Source organism: Mytilus californianus, unplaced genomic scaffold (genome assembly GCF_021869535.1).
Source record: "Mytilus californianus isolate M0D057914Y unplaced genomic scaffold, xbMytCali1.0.p SCAF_8, whole genome shotgun sequence".
NCBI classification, from domain to species: Eukaryota; Metazoa; Mollusca; class Bivalvia; order Mytilida; family Mytilidae; genus Mytilus; species Mytilus californianus.
This window is the reverse complement of record NW_026262734.1, coordinates 59,741,737-59,755,245: the sequence shown is the minus strand read 5'-3', so window position 1 is coordinate 59,755,245 and position 13,509 is coordinate 59,741,737. Positions and strand designations below refer to the sequence as shown.

At 31.5% G+C, this 13,509-nt stretch overlaps 1 long non-coding RNA gene across 1 annotated transcript; it reads left to right on the top strand.

The window, feature by feature from the left end:
- Window positions 1-7,559: 7,559 nt before the first annotated feature.
- LOC127710733 (uncharacterized) lies at window positions 7,560-12,170 on the top strand. The gene is made up of 3 exons (XR_007986306.1): window positions 7,560-7,738; window positions 11,015-11,183; window positions 12,072-12,170. It is a non-coding gene; the product is annotated as an uncharacterized LOC127710733 (long non-coding RNA).
- Window positions 12,171-13,509: the final 1,339 nt, after the last annotated feature.

Sequence of the window (13,509 nt, the reverse complement as noted above, 5' to 3'; positions counted from 1 at the left end):
AACCGAAAGTACATTTTGTATATAAACAAATTGATGATTCTATCCCTTTTGCCTTTTAAGCGAAAAATATATAAGATAAAGAAATTCTATAATAATAGAAAAAAATAAAAGGACAACACAATCCAAAAATATATCAACATAGTCGAAAATATCTGTTGACTCGTTGTATTAGTTATTGAACTGAAAGGACGATGTTGGTCCATTTTTTTAAAGATCTTTTAGAAAAACACAATAAGATATTGCAAAATTAAAAACAAAAAAACGAAATTCTGCACAATTTTGTCAAATACAGCAATTAGTGCGTAATGAAATTGTATTTTGCAGAAATGATTTAAAACAAAAAAATCTATCAGTAAGTTAAGAAATCAAATTAGTCATTCCAGTTTTTCCGGGAGTTCCCTGAAATAAGATATTTATCCCTTTTTTGTGTTTTTTTCAAAAATTAACTCATTATAGATACCTGGATTATATTGTACTCCAGACGCGCGTTTCGTCTATGAAAGACTCATCAGTGACATTTGAATAAAAAAGGTAAAAAGGTATAGCAAATATGAAGACATTGTAAACGGAAGAAATGATCAGCAAAATACATATTCTTAATTTAAGTAATAAGATTATAATTGTGTATGATGCTGAATGCGATGTGCGCGCCACGACTTTTTGAATATATATGTATTACGTATGCTCGGGACCAATGGTATGGTAAGTGCAAAATGAGAGTTTTGTTAACATACATAAGAGCCAAAGATAAACTTTCAGCACAGCTCGATTTTGTTTTTTCTCAATATATTATTATCTTTTATATATATAACCATATATAGTAACAACTATTGTTAATATTTTCTTACATAGATATAGTTTAAGTAATATAGATTAAATTTGTGTAGGTCATGAATGAAAACAAAGGACAGACAAAACGAAAGTGACAGAATGATGGACTTTTTGTTTTCTTTACATTTTCTCCAATGAAGATATTTGCAAAACTATTTTCAATGTTGACGAAGTCGCAGAAGCTACTCATGTTCATACTGTTTTCATTGTCGTCGATTGTATTAGTTTGTGATAACAATGTACGTCTGTAAAAACGGAACCCTCATGGTAAGTGTAGGATGTTTGGTATGCAGTTGTTCTATGTGTTTATCACAATGATCTAGAGATTATTTGTCATCACCCCTCAGTCATGAATAATTGATGTTAAAACTTCTGTATATTTAACATCATAAAGTTTGTGATTAGGTCAGTGTAAAAGAAGCAACTATAATTATAAGTCGTTGAGATAGTTGGTTATAAGGTGTTTTATCACAAACAAATATCGTTGCTTTTGGAATTGTTTGACCTCGTCCTTCATCGTTCATTGAGTTTAACTATTTTTGCATATGTTATTTGTTAAATGAGGTAAGGTTAAGTGGAAGTACTAATTGTAAGTCGGTGGTTGTTTTGTATGCTGTTGTATTAGCATTGATATATATTATCTACTTATAAACTATCTTACATTCCCAGCTCTATCCCGGTTCATTGCCTTTGAATTATTTGCATAGTTTACATGTTAAAGCTAGTGATTATGTAAGCTTATCTGTATATCAATATATTTGCTATCGCATTAATTACGAAAACCTTTTTTCCTCTAGGAAATACGTTGAACGTGTTTCCTTTGTTTTTGGACAGGATCTGCCTGCCCTACTGGGGCATCTGAGATCATCCTTTGTTTTTTAGTGGGATTCGTGTTGCTCAGTCGTTAGTTTTCTATGTTGTTTGATGTGTACTGTTTATTTTTTCGTGGTTTTATATTGTCAGTTTGTTTTCAACTTATGAGTTTGGTATCTTTCGCATCTCTTGTATTGTATTGAAACAATTTTCCATCGTTTTTACTTTACAAAATGTATAACGAATGTATTACGTACAGTGCTGCCTTGCATTAAAAAATTGCTTTATACGATGAAATGTACACACGGAAGAAATATATATCGATGGCAACCGCTTATTATGACTAGGCTGTATGGAAAATTCCAAGTCTACATTTGGTAGTGTTTGACGAGAAGTCGACCGCCCAAAGGCTGCGATGGCCATTTTGAAAAGTGTATAGGCCTGTTAGACATAGTTTTTGTAGCGGACCATCTAAAGAGCATTTCTATATACCAAGTTTGGTTTAAATAATGTTTTAAGCCGAAAATGTATGTTATATCTTATCTTCTCCAATCTAATTCGGTATATCAAAATGCTCAACAAATCTAGAATATCCTTTTTTAAAATATTTATTGAGCTTTTGAGAAAACTATGGTAGCTAAACATATATAATAAGCACAGACATTGTTTTGTTTTTCTTGTAACCGGCGAAAACCATGAAAACATGCTTGATATTCTGCCGCTTGTCAAGGACTCGTTTGCACAAGATGTTATGTGACAATTGCTTATAACCATTTCATTTTAACTCTGGTGGACTGCTGTCTCATTGGCAATATACCACATTTTATGATTGTATCAATATAAAACCTTTATGGAGGCACGCAAGACAAACGTTCAGACAAATTATGGAGTCCTCTGAAGGACTTGTGAACCGACAACAATCTTTATTAATTTAAATAAATCGCTGTGTACAATATGGTTTAACAGTTATCTTCAAATTTTACCTTGAAATGCTAATTATTTAGTGCTTTTTTTTTCATCTCAAGACAATCCCCTTCACTTTACCTGTCTTAGTTGGTGTAAGTTGTGAGTACCGATACTTTCCGTCAATCGCATTTCGAAAAATACAGAATCATACGTTTCTCTTATATAAACATAACTGCCTACGGAATGTAAGGTTCTTATGAGAATTATTTAGCCAGTAGTTTGTGAGTTTATTGGATTTTCAAACAAACCAGCCGGCTTAAATGTACACACAATGGATTTTAAAATGCTTGAAAACAATAAGCGCTACTTTTTCAAGAAAGGCTACACTCCAGGCATTGCAACAACTTTAATAAGGATTTAACTAGTTGCTCATGCTTCATCATTTCTATCTGACTTTTGAATTTTAAAAAAAGTATATGCTTTTTAATATGAGTTATTTTGTTTAAATCAATGTTTGCTTTTTTACTCTTGCGATAATCTTTTAAAAGTAAACAAATGAACAACATGAGATGTGGGTTAAATTTAAATGAGACAGCAATCCAGCTCCAGGAGAAGAAAAAGATAAATTTAAACATCCAATATGGATAAAAAAAATCCTTGATTGTTTATGCAAGGGTACTAGTTCACATAAACTCATCAGAGGAAATTTTCACAAAGTACGTTAAACACAATTGAAACTACATATTGGAGTGTACTGGGCCAAGCGCGATGTATACCACATAATACTAGGCCAGAAATAACGCTTTAAAGGTTATGAACCATGCACTCATTGTTTCTGATAATGTACGTACACCTTAAACATGTTAAATAGACTATTGACTATTTAGAGCTTAAAATATTGCAGAGGCACCTGTATGTTACTTTATACATGTACCTTAGTTGCTATCGTTGAGTTGGATTTTATTATTGATATACGGGAATGTCAGGTATAACAATATCTTACCACATATGTAGGTAATTGTTACTTTAATTATGAACCCAAATTCCCCTTTCTGCAATCTTTACCACAGCCAAAAGAATAGCAAATATATTCGTTTTTACAACCAGTTTGTCCACACATGTCAGCCCAGTGGCTGACTCTATCCGTTGGATCAGATGGACATTTCATTGTATAGTCTGTCGAATAAATGTATTAAGTGCGTACATATTGACATGAACTACAATAAGCAATGTGACTTGTACATGAATTTTGATTGCTTAGACTTAGGATATGACACAGTTTTTTTTTAAATATAATATTGTTTAACTATTGTGACAAAAACGTTCCTGATAAATAAAACAAAACAGATTTCCAATTCTTAGTTGCTAAAATGCAGTTCTTCATATTTTACAATATTTGCAAAGATAAAGGGTATATATTAGTTATAGTTAAGTGAGTAGTATACGACAATTCTATAGCTTAACTATAATTACAAGTAAAATATGCATATTAAATATATTTTTGATCGGTGAATCATTGTATACCTGATTTTACCTAACGGACCATTATGCAACAACACAATCTGATGTAAGAACGCATGTGTAGTTTAGTATTATTTGGTGAATTATGGTATAAGCTAGATTACTTTGAAACAACAGTTCGTAAAAGAATAAAACAAAAATTAATAACGTAAATAATAATTATTCTAAAAATTTGATTACACTGAGTAAATCATCTGACAACGATATTCTTAAAAAGATAATTAATAGTCAGATCAGTTCAAAACTCTTCTTTGTTTCGAAGTGTCAGAATCTTTAGGTTAACTTTCCTTAAACTGTTCTAGGGTACTACTTATCCGAACTGTAAGCTGGCAATTGTTATTCTATCAATATTATGAAGAACAAATAGGTAGTTTTTATATATTGAACTAATCATTATTTATTCATATGCACTGATTTTGGAAAGTTTTCAGCAGTATGACCGGTTTTATTACTGCAAAAGGCTATTACCAACTTATGATAAATACTGTATTCAAACTTTTAATGAATAAGTAAATTAACAAAATGTGTGCACACGTAAATGAATTTCGGCTTTCCATTGAAGGGCTAAATTTGAAAGGAAATAGAATAAAATAAACTGGTTTTTATCATTTGTTTGAGGTTCTGCAGTTAAACCACTGGTCCAGGTTCGGGTGAAGCTTGAGCGCTCACACATCCGTTCCTTTTCATAAGCCAGGACCCTGTAGTCGTAAGGGTGTCGTCCAACACCGTCTGATATACAATGATTGCAATAAATAAATGTTATCAGCTAGAATCGAATTCGTGTTTAGCTTTTAAATCGATTTTCGTTTTCTATAACGTACCAAACTGTATTGGTTATGCTGATAAATCAATATGCTATGTAAATGATATTTGGTTTGCTACTGGCTAACTAAATATTAAGTTTTCTGATTGTTGAATCTTTATCAGGTATGGTGACTTGCTATCACTGTATATGTACTTATTTTCGCGAATTTGGTATTACCTTTGATTTCGCATGTATTTTCTAAAATATGATAAAAATAACGGACTTAATATATTTAAAGGATGCTTAAATTTGTGATTATTTAAGACTTCATATTTGTTTTGCAATTATATGAAAAAAATAAACAAAGATTATTCAATCATCACAATAGTGATATGTTACATAAGGGTTGATATCCGATTTACATGTTATTGTTAGTTACACAATAAAACTATAATATTTGGCATTGGACATTATGTATTTCCTTTTGTTCCGTAATCCTTGATTGGTTTTCTGTATGGATTACCGGTGTTGTTTTAACAGTTCCACTGTTCGATTGATTTTATATTATGTAAACAAGGTAAACATGCAGTAATAAAATCGGTGATATTTATACAACAGTTTTGATATGCATGTGAGCTGCATTTGTATTCGCTGGTATTTAATTTCGCGAAATAAAAGTTACTGCGAAAATAAATACAACACGAAAAAAAAACATAAACACTATTATAATTTTTGTTTTTTTTTTGGACTTTGTTTGATATTTGTCGCATCGCAAATTGCACCAAATTCCCTATTTTTTATAAACTTCTTCTTTCAATAAATTATACTTAGTGTCTTTTATCTTACTTATATTTATTTCAAAACAAAACATAAAAACTTAATGTAGCAATGTCATAGGGTTCCTATTCGGAAATTTGTTTACTATTCTGTTGATTTGACTAAAGATATGACACAAAAGACCAAAAAAAAAAAAAAAAAGGAAAAACTCTCTTGTCTGCTTTGAAAATTGAAAGTTCCGTCCTATATGAGTAATGAGACAAATTTTCTTACTCCTTTTCAAAGTTCTAGAAATCCGACTTGTTCGCTGTTTATTGCTGAATTTCTGTCGTCGGCATGTCATCTTATTATAAAAGACGATCCTTTGACCCAATCTTATCAACACTTTTATTGATATACACAGAGTAATGCTTTTCTTTGATGATATAAAAAAGAACCAATTGTAAATATTGGTTACTGATTGGAAGATGTACACTTTAATTTGGGTCGGTAATTCAGTTTGCCTTTTTTGGCGTTCAAATGAATTAACATGAACAGAATTAATCTAATAGACGACATTTCATGATTTGATTTTTAGTAAGAATAGCTGAAAAAATAAACGTACCTCTGCCAGACACTTCTGTGTGGAAGAAAAATATCAGAAACGCATCGAAAAAAATGCTTCTAGTTAGTCTGAACATTGTGTTGTGTTAAGGCTAACGATGAATTCATGATTGTAATGTGTCCTCTTTTTATATTCTTCAAGGGTAACTTTAAAAGATATTATGTTCATTGCGTATAAAAAAGCACAAATTCATAAAAAATAACGTTTTATTCTCCTAGATCAGATACCACCGTAGATTTTAAATTGAAAATATCAATTCTCTACATGTAGCCATCTTGACGGCATCCCGGGTCAAAGAACCACGTGATATCATTAAACCACGAAGTACTGTCTTGAATCCGACAGTGATATACTAGACATTACTAAACTCATATACATGTAGTCCATTTTACTACAACTTGATATGAATGACATTTCTGGTGTAATGAATGATATTCATAAAAATCAAAATGATTGCAACTAAAGATTTATTGGAGTAAAAATCTATTTAGATATTTTCCAATGTAAAAACAGACACATTCTATTCACAAAGACTTTGCGCTGAAATGGATGTTGAAATTATTAAGGTAAATAAAAAAAGAAGAACATGTTCAGTTCAATATCAGTAAATATTTCCGGAAAAAAATGCAACTAATTATGAATAAAATCAAATCGAATATAAACCGAAACCATAGGATTTTTTATTTAATCATGGCAAAATATTACACGTGTTCATTTTCTTTCATTCTTATTTTGTGGTTTTTAGCTACGAAAAACGGTCATCTGCGCGCTTTTAATTACGGAAAAAAGTCGTCATGCGATTAAGACTTTAACTGATTTCCTACCCAGCATTCAAAATCGGGCTAAGACATCACAACCCGATGACGTATGTCAACCAAAAAAAACCCAAAAAAACAAACAAATATCCGATTTTCTCCGTTATTAGAGATAATATAAATTTAAAACTTTGTGAATGTGTTTTTTATATTATAATAAACATATATAGATGATAAGTGAAAATTCTTTTAATGTAATACTTATCAATAGAATAAATTTTGAAGGTGAAAGAAAATTAGCTTGCGAAGAAACCATATTAAGTAAACATGTCCAAAATTTATTATTACATGTACACGTAGACACATTACAAATTAGCACTTACATCTTTTTATGTAATTTACAAGTATTTATTATGGCATTCACCGGGACTACGGTTACAACATGCCAACAATGTCACTAAGATTATCATTTTATTAGCAAATATATTTCAAGTTACCTTTTTACCTTGTTTAAAACGATGTTTTATAATAGGGGTTTTCCCCTAAAATTATTGATACCTGACAACCAAATACACTTCTTAGAACGAAATTTCCTTTATTATTATATCATTTGGAACATGTATAAAAGATAAACTATAAATACACAGTCGCAGTGTCACTTTGAATATATAAACGACAAGACGATGTTAAAATTGAGTGGATTAATACTGTGCAGTTTTGGTATTCTATTTGTCTTCAGCACCACTGCCAGTGGTCAAATTAATGTACATCGTGTACATGTACCAGGTTAGTGTATAAACTTTATTTTCGCGATGTGTTTTTGTTTTTTTGTAAATGTGTGTGTATGTGTTTCAGGCACAAATTGTGTGTTATAAGGTTACGTATCAATATCTAGGTAAAAATCCTGATATGAATACAACGAATGATCCTTTATATTAAGACAAATTTCCTAAACTAAAGAATTGTTGTTTTATGTAAAATTATACATGTTGATGATTCTATAAGTAGGGTTTTAAATAAGTTGTCTACATTAAAAGTTTTGATCGAGTTCTGTTTCATTTGCGCAATGAAATCTACGAATATCAGAATCACATTTATGTATAACCGTCATCGTGTTGTTGAACAAACACATTTTGACTGTTGAAAATATACATCTGAAAGATAAGGAATATGTTTAAAGTTTTAAATTTTGATATTAAATTAGATTGTAGACATACAAATTCGTAATGTTAAGCTCCTAATATCTGTAGCTGAGATAAGTCAGAAGTTGGAATGCCTCCCCTTTTCTCCTTCAAGTTTTATAAAGTCTCGAATCAGGTATTCGTCAATGAAAACGTATTTTCTTTTGTTTCCTATTCTGACATCGGACTCGGACTTCTCTTAAACTGAGTTTTACTGTGCGTACTGTTGTACGTTTGTTTTTTCTATATTGGCTAGAGGTATAGGGGGAGGGTTGAGATCTCAAAAAACATGTTTAACCCCGCCGCATTTATGCGCCTGTCCCAAGTCAGGAGCCTCTGGCCTTTGTTAGTCTTGTATCGTTTTTAATTTTAGTTTCTTGTGTATAATTTGGAGTTAAGTATGACGTCCATTATCACTGAACTAGTATACATATTTGTTTAGGGGCCAGCTGAAGGACGCCTTCGGGTGCGGGAGTTTCTTGCTGCATTGAAGACCCATTGGTGGCCTTCGGCTGTTGTCTGCTCTACGGTCGGGTTGTTGTCTCTTTGACACATTCTCCATTTCGTTTCTCAATTTTATAACAATAATACCTCACTTCAAGGCAAACCCTAAGAGGAGAAGTCCACGAAAAACCGACAAAATCAAACGATGTCAATCAACGGAATAAGTGAAAAACAACTGCCATATTCCTGACTTTGTATAGGCATTTTCCTAAGAAAATATAGAGTTAAATCGGGTTGTATAGCTAGCTTAACCTCCCATATGTGAGACTGTTTATGGTTTCGTTATATGGACAAAATTGGTTTAGCGACACAAACATACATGAAAGGTTAAGGTGACAATAAATAGGATCCAGCAGTCAAAACTGTGTAAACATACATCATAACCGACTAACAAATTCAACCAAACATACAAATTAAGCCACCAAAGACGCCAACAAAAAAGGTGTCGTAGATGGTAAATTTCGAATTTGACAATGACGTCAAAACAAATGTTGTCGTTGATTGTACATATGGTATATAGCATATACTCTTTCTCAATAAATTAAAAATAGGTAAACATAAATGCAATGGTAAATAAAATAAAACTGTAAAAACCATATGCCCCAATCGCATCCCAGGACCCTACTTCACCAGGAATGCCTAAAAGTTAAAAAGTCAAAAAACCGATAGCGTGATGTATTAACACTGAGTCACGTCAAAAGTCATACGACGAAAAGAAACATAATTGCGCGAAGACAAATACGTGTAATGGGGAACTTAAAGTAAAATAAAAAGATACACAACTTAAACACCAGATCTAGAATCTATAACTCAATACCATCTTGTATTATTTGTGAAGTAGACACTGAATATTTATCTAATGGGTCTTGCTATTTTCCGATGAAAGAGAAAGAGGACGAGACGTTCTTTGAAAACTCCCTGGCTCATTAAGTGTTAGCTGAGACACCGTTAACGTTTTACAAAGTCTGAGTAGCAGCTGCAAGCTCTTGAATATCGTATGAGTTGAGGAATGTATACTCAATACGTGAGTTAGGTTGGTATATTGCTGCTAAGGTGAGGAAAAATTATCATTCCTAAGTTGAAATCGTATCGTTTGTCATAGATTCTGGTACTGAGATGCTCGTGGTTGTCAAATTCTAGGTAAATGTCTAGAATTGATGCAGAGGAAGCTGTGGCTTCTTTTATCTATAGTTCAGTAGGATATATAAATGGGATCGAATCAGAAAAGATTGGACTGCTAATGGAAAAAACATCATCAATATACCTGTATGTGAAATTAAGTAATCTAGTTTCTTTGATCTTTTTCTTTATAACAAGTATCTGAAGAAACTCCGACCCATATGAAAATAAGAAAAGATCGGTATGCAGAGGTGCGCAATTGGTTCCCATAAGAATGCCGATAGTGGTACTCCAAATTCACACATGTTTATCAACATTTATCATTCTAAAGAAAGTCAAAATGAAAATGACTAAATTTCTAGATAGAGGACGAATTTTTACCTCAAGGACAAAAGTATTGTAAAACACATATATTTAATGAAAGAATGTCGCATACGCATACCTGTTTACAAATACGAAATAGATTTATGAGTATTGAGAAAACTTGATATTTTTGCTTGGACTTAAAAAATAATTTTCCCCTACCTATTTCCACTAAAATCACATCTGAATAATTTCATTTGTTCTCAAATAATTCACTATCATTAAAGAATTGAATTATCTTTTAACTTATAAAGAAACTAAAGAAAGTAAGCTTTGTATCTTGCATGTCGGGCGGAAGAGTTTATCGCGTAAAATGTGATCGTCACTTGCTTTTATGTCGTTTATTCAGATACTCGAAGTAAGATATGTTTGTTATTAACATTTAAATCCGAAATAAAAAAAATAAATACAAGACCTTGGCAGATATTGTCTTTTGAAATGAAAGCAGTGAAAATCAATTATACGGAATAAAGCTGAAGTTCGCATAATGAAGATAAAATATTTATAAAATTTCAATAATTTTTATTCATGAATATCATAGGGTTATAATTGATTGTAACATATTGCTATTAATTATCTATATTAACAATATAGAATATCAAATTCTTTTGATATATTTGACATCATCAATTATGAAAACATAACCGTTTGCACGAAGTACTTGAACAATGTGTAAAATAGTGTTGTCACTATGGGTGGGCTGATCTTACAACTCTTGGGTTCATTTCATATGAAATTTGGAACATAACCTCAAGAAGTGGATCGAAGTTCAGTTAACAAAAACAAATATTTGTATGAGTTTATCATTTAACGTAAAAATTTAAGAACTATGAACTTGAGATGAGCTAAATTAGCGTTCTATCGAAGAAACAATAATCAGCTTCTTTTATTGTAGAGTGCAGATTGGTGTGTCCAACCCTACATCCAGGAAGATTCGGTGTTTGTGAAGAACAATGTCCGGTAACTGGCTGTGGTCCTGGACGTTTATGTTGTTCAAACGGTTGTGGTCACTTTTGCAAAAGAGCCATGTGGAAATGCTTTTAAATCTCGTACATAGCTATATGGTAAGATATGTCTTCTACCTAAATAGTTATATTCTGAGTTTTTCAAAGTACGCAGTAGCAAATAGTTTTTATATTATACAACATTCTCCGTTGATTTGTCGAGTTATTTCATTCAAACGTACGACCATTGTATAAAACCGAAAGTACTTTTTGTATATAAACATGCCCAACTTATAGGAGCTATTTTCCTAATTGATGACTCTATCCCTTTTGCATTTTAAGCAAAAAATATATTAGATCAGGAAAATCTATAACAATAGGAAACAATATAAGGCAGACACGATCCAAAAATAAATCAACATAATCGACAATATCTGTTGACTCGTTGTAAAAGTAAATGAACTAAAAGGACGATGTTGGTCCATTTGTTTTTAAATCTTTTGGAAAAACACTTTGAGATATTGCAAAATTAAAAAAAAAAAACGAAAATTCCGCACATTTTTGTCAAAAACAGCAATTATTGCGTACTGAAACTGTTTTTTGCAGAAATGATTTAAAACAAAAAAATCTATAAGTAAACAAATCAAGATTGTAATTTCACTTATTCCGGGAATTCCTTGATATAAGATAATTATCCTTTTTTGTGTTTTTGCAAAAAATCTACAGCAAATTTACTCATTATTGTGTATGATGCTGAAATCGATGCGCGCCACAACTTTTTGGATACATATGTTTTACGCATGTTCGGGACCAACGGTATGGTAAGTGCAAAATGTGAGTTTTGTTATCATACATAAGAGCCAAAGATAAGCTTTCAGCATAGTTCGATTTTTGTTTTTTCTCAATATATCATTGTCCTTTATATATATAACCATATATATACAAATATTGTTGATATTTTTTTTACATAGATATGGTTTAAGTAATATATATATTTAATTTGTGTAGGTCATGAATGAAAACAAAGGACAGCCAAGCAAAAGTGACAGAATGATGCACTTTTTTGTTTTCTTTACATTTTCTCCAATAAAGATATTTGCAAAACTCTTTTCAATTTTGACGAAGTCGCAGAAGCGACTCTTGTTTATACTGTTTCCAGTGTTAACGATTGTATTAGTTTATGATATAATGTACGTCGGTCAAAACAGAACTCTTATGATACGCGGATGATGTTTGGTATGCAGTTGTACTATGTGTTTATCTCATTGATCTAGAGATTATTTGTTACCACCCCTCAGTCATGAATAATTGATGTTAAAACTTCTGTATATTTAACATCATAAAGTTTGTGATTAGGTCAGTGTAAGTGAAGCAACTATAATTATAAGTCATTGAGATAGTTGGTTATAAGGTGTATTATCACAAACACATATCGGTTTCTATTGGAATTGTTTGACACCGCTCTTCATCGTTCATTGAGTTTAACTATTTTGCATATGTTACTTGTTAAAGGAGGTAAGGTTAAGTGGAAGTATTAATTGTAATTCGGTGGTTATTTGGTATGCAGTTGTATTAGCATTGATATATATTATATACTTGTAAACTATTTAACATTCCCAGCTCGATTACGGTTCATTGACTTTGAATTATTTGCATAGTTTACATGTTAAAGCTAGTGATTATGTAAGTTTATCTGTATATCAATATATTTCCTATCGCATCAATTACGAAAACCTTTTTTCCTCTAGGAAATACATTGAACGTGTTTCCTCTGTTATGGGACAGGATCTGCCTGCCCTACTGAGGCATCTGAGATCAATCCTTGTTTTTTAGTGGGATTCGTGTTGCTCAGTCGCTAGTTTTCTATGTTGTTTGTTGTGTACTGTTTGTTTTTCGTAATTTTACATTGTCAGTTTGTTTTCAACTTATGAGTTTGGTATCTCTCGCATCTCTTGTATTGTATTGGAACAACAGTCCACCGTTTTTTTAAATTACAAAATGTATAACGAATGTATTACGTACAATGCTGGCTTGCATTTAAAAATTTGCTTTATACGTTGGAATGTACACACGGAAGATACATATATCGATGGCAACAGCTTATCATGACTAGGTTGTATAGCTCCTTACCTGTTTCGGTCCTTATACATCCATAATTTTCAAATATTCGGCTTTTAGCGTTTTTGATGAAGGTAAATCCAGAAAAGTGCTTCGGACGCATGAAATTTATTACGTGTTGTTTTCATTTTTTCAAACCAAACATTTGAAGTCCAAGGATGTATAATACTCAAACACGTGAATAGTTGTATGACCAAAAGGGAACATCAACAACATCCAAATTAATCGGAGGTCATCTTTGCTTGATGGAGTTAGAACCTATGTTTTTTTTAAATAATTTCATCATTTCTAAACGAAGTGTTGAAGAACAAGATGTTCAACATCAAAC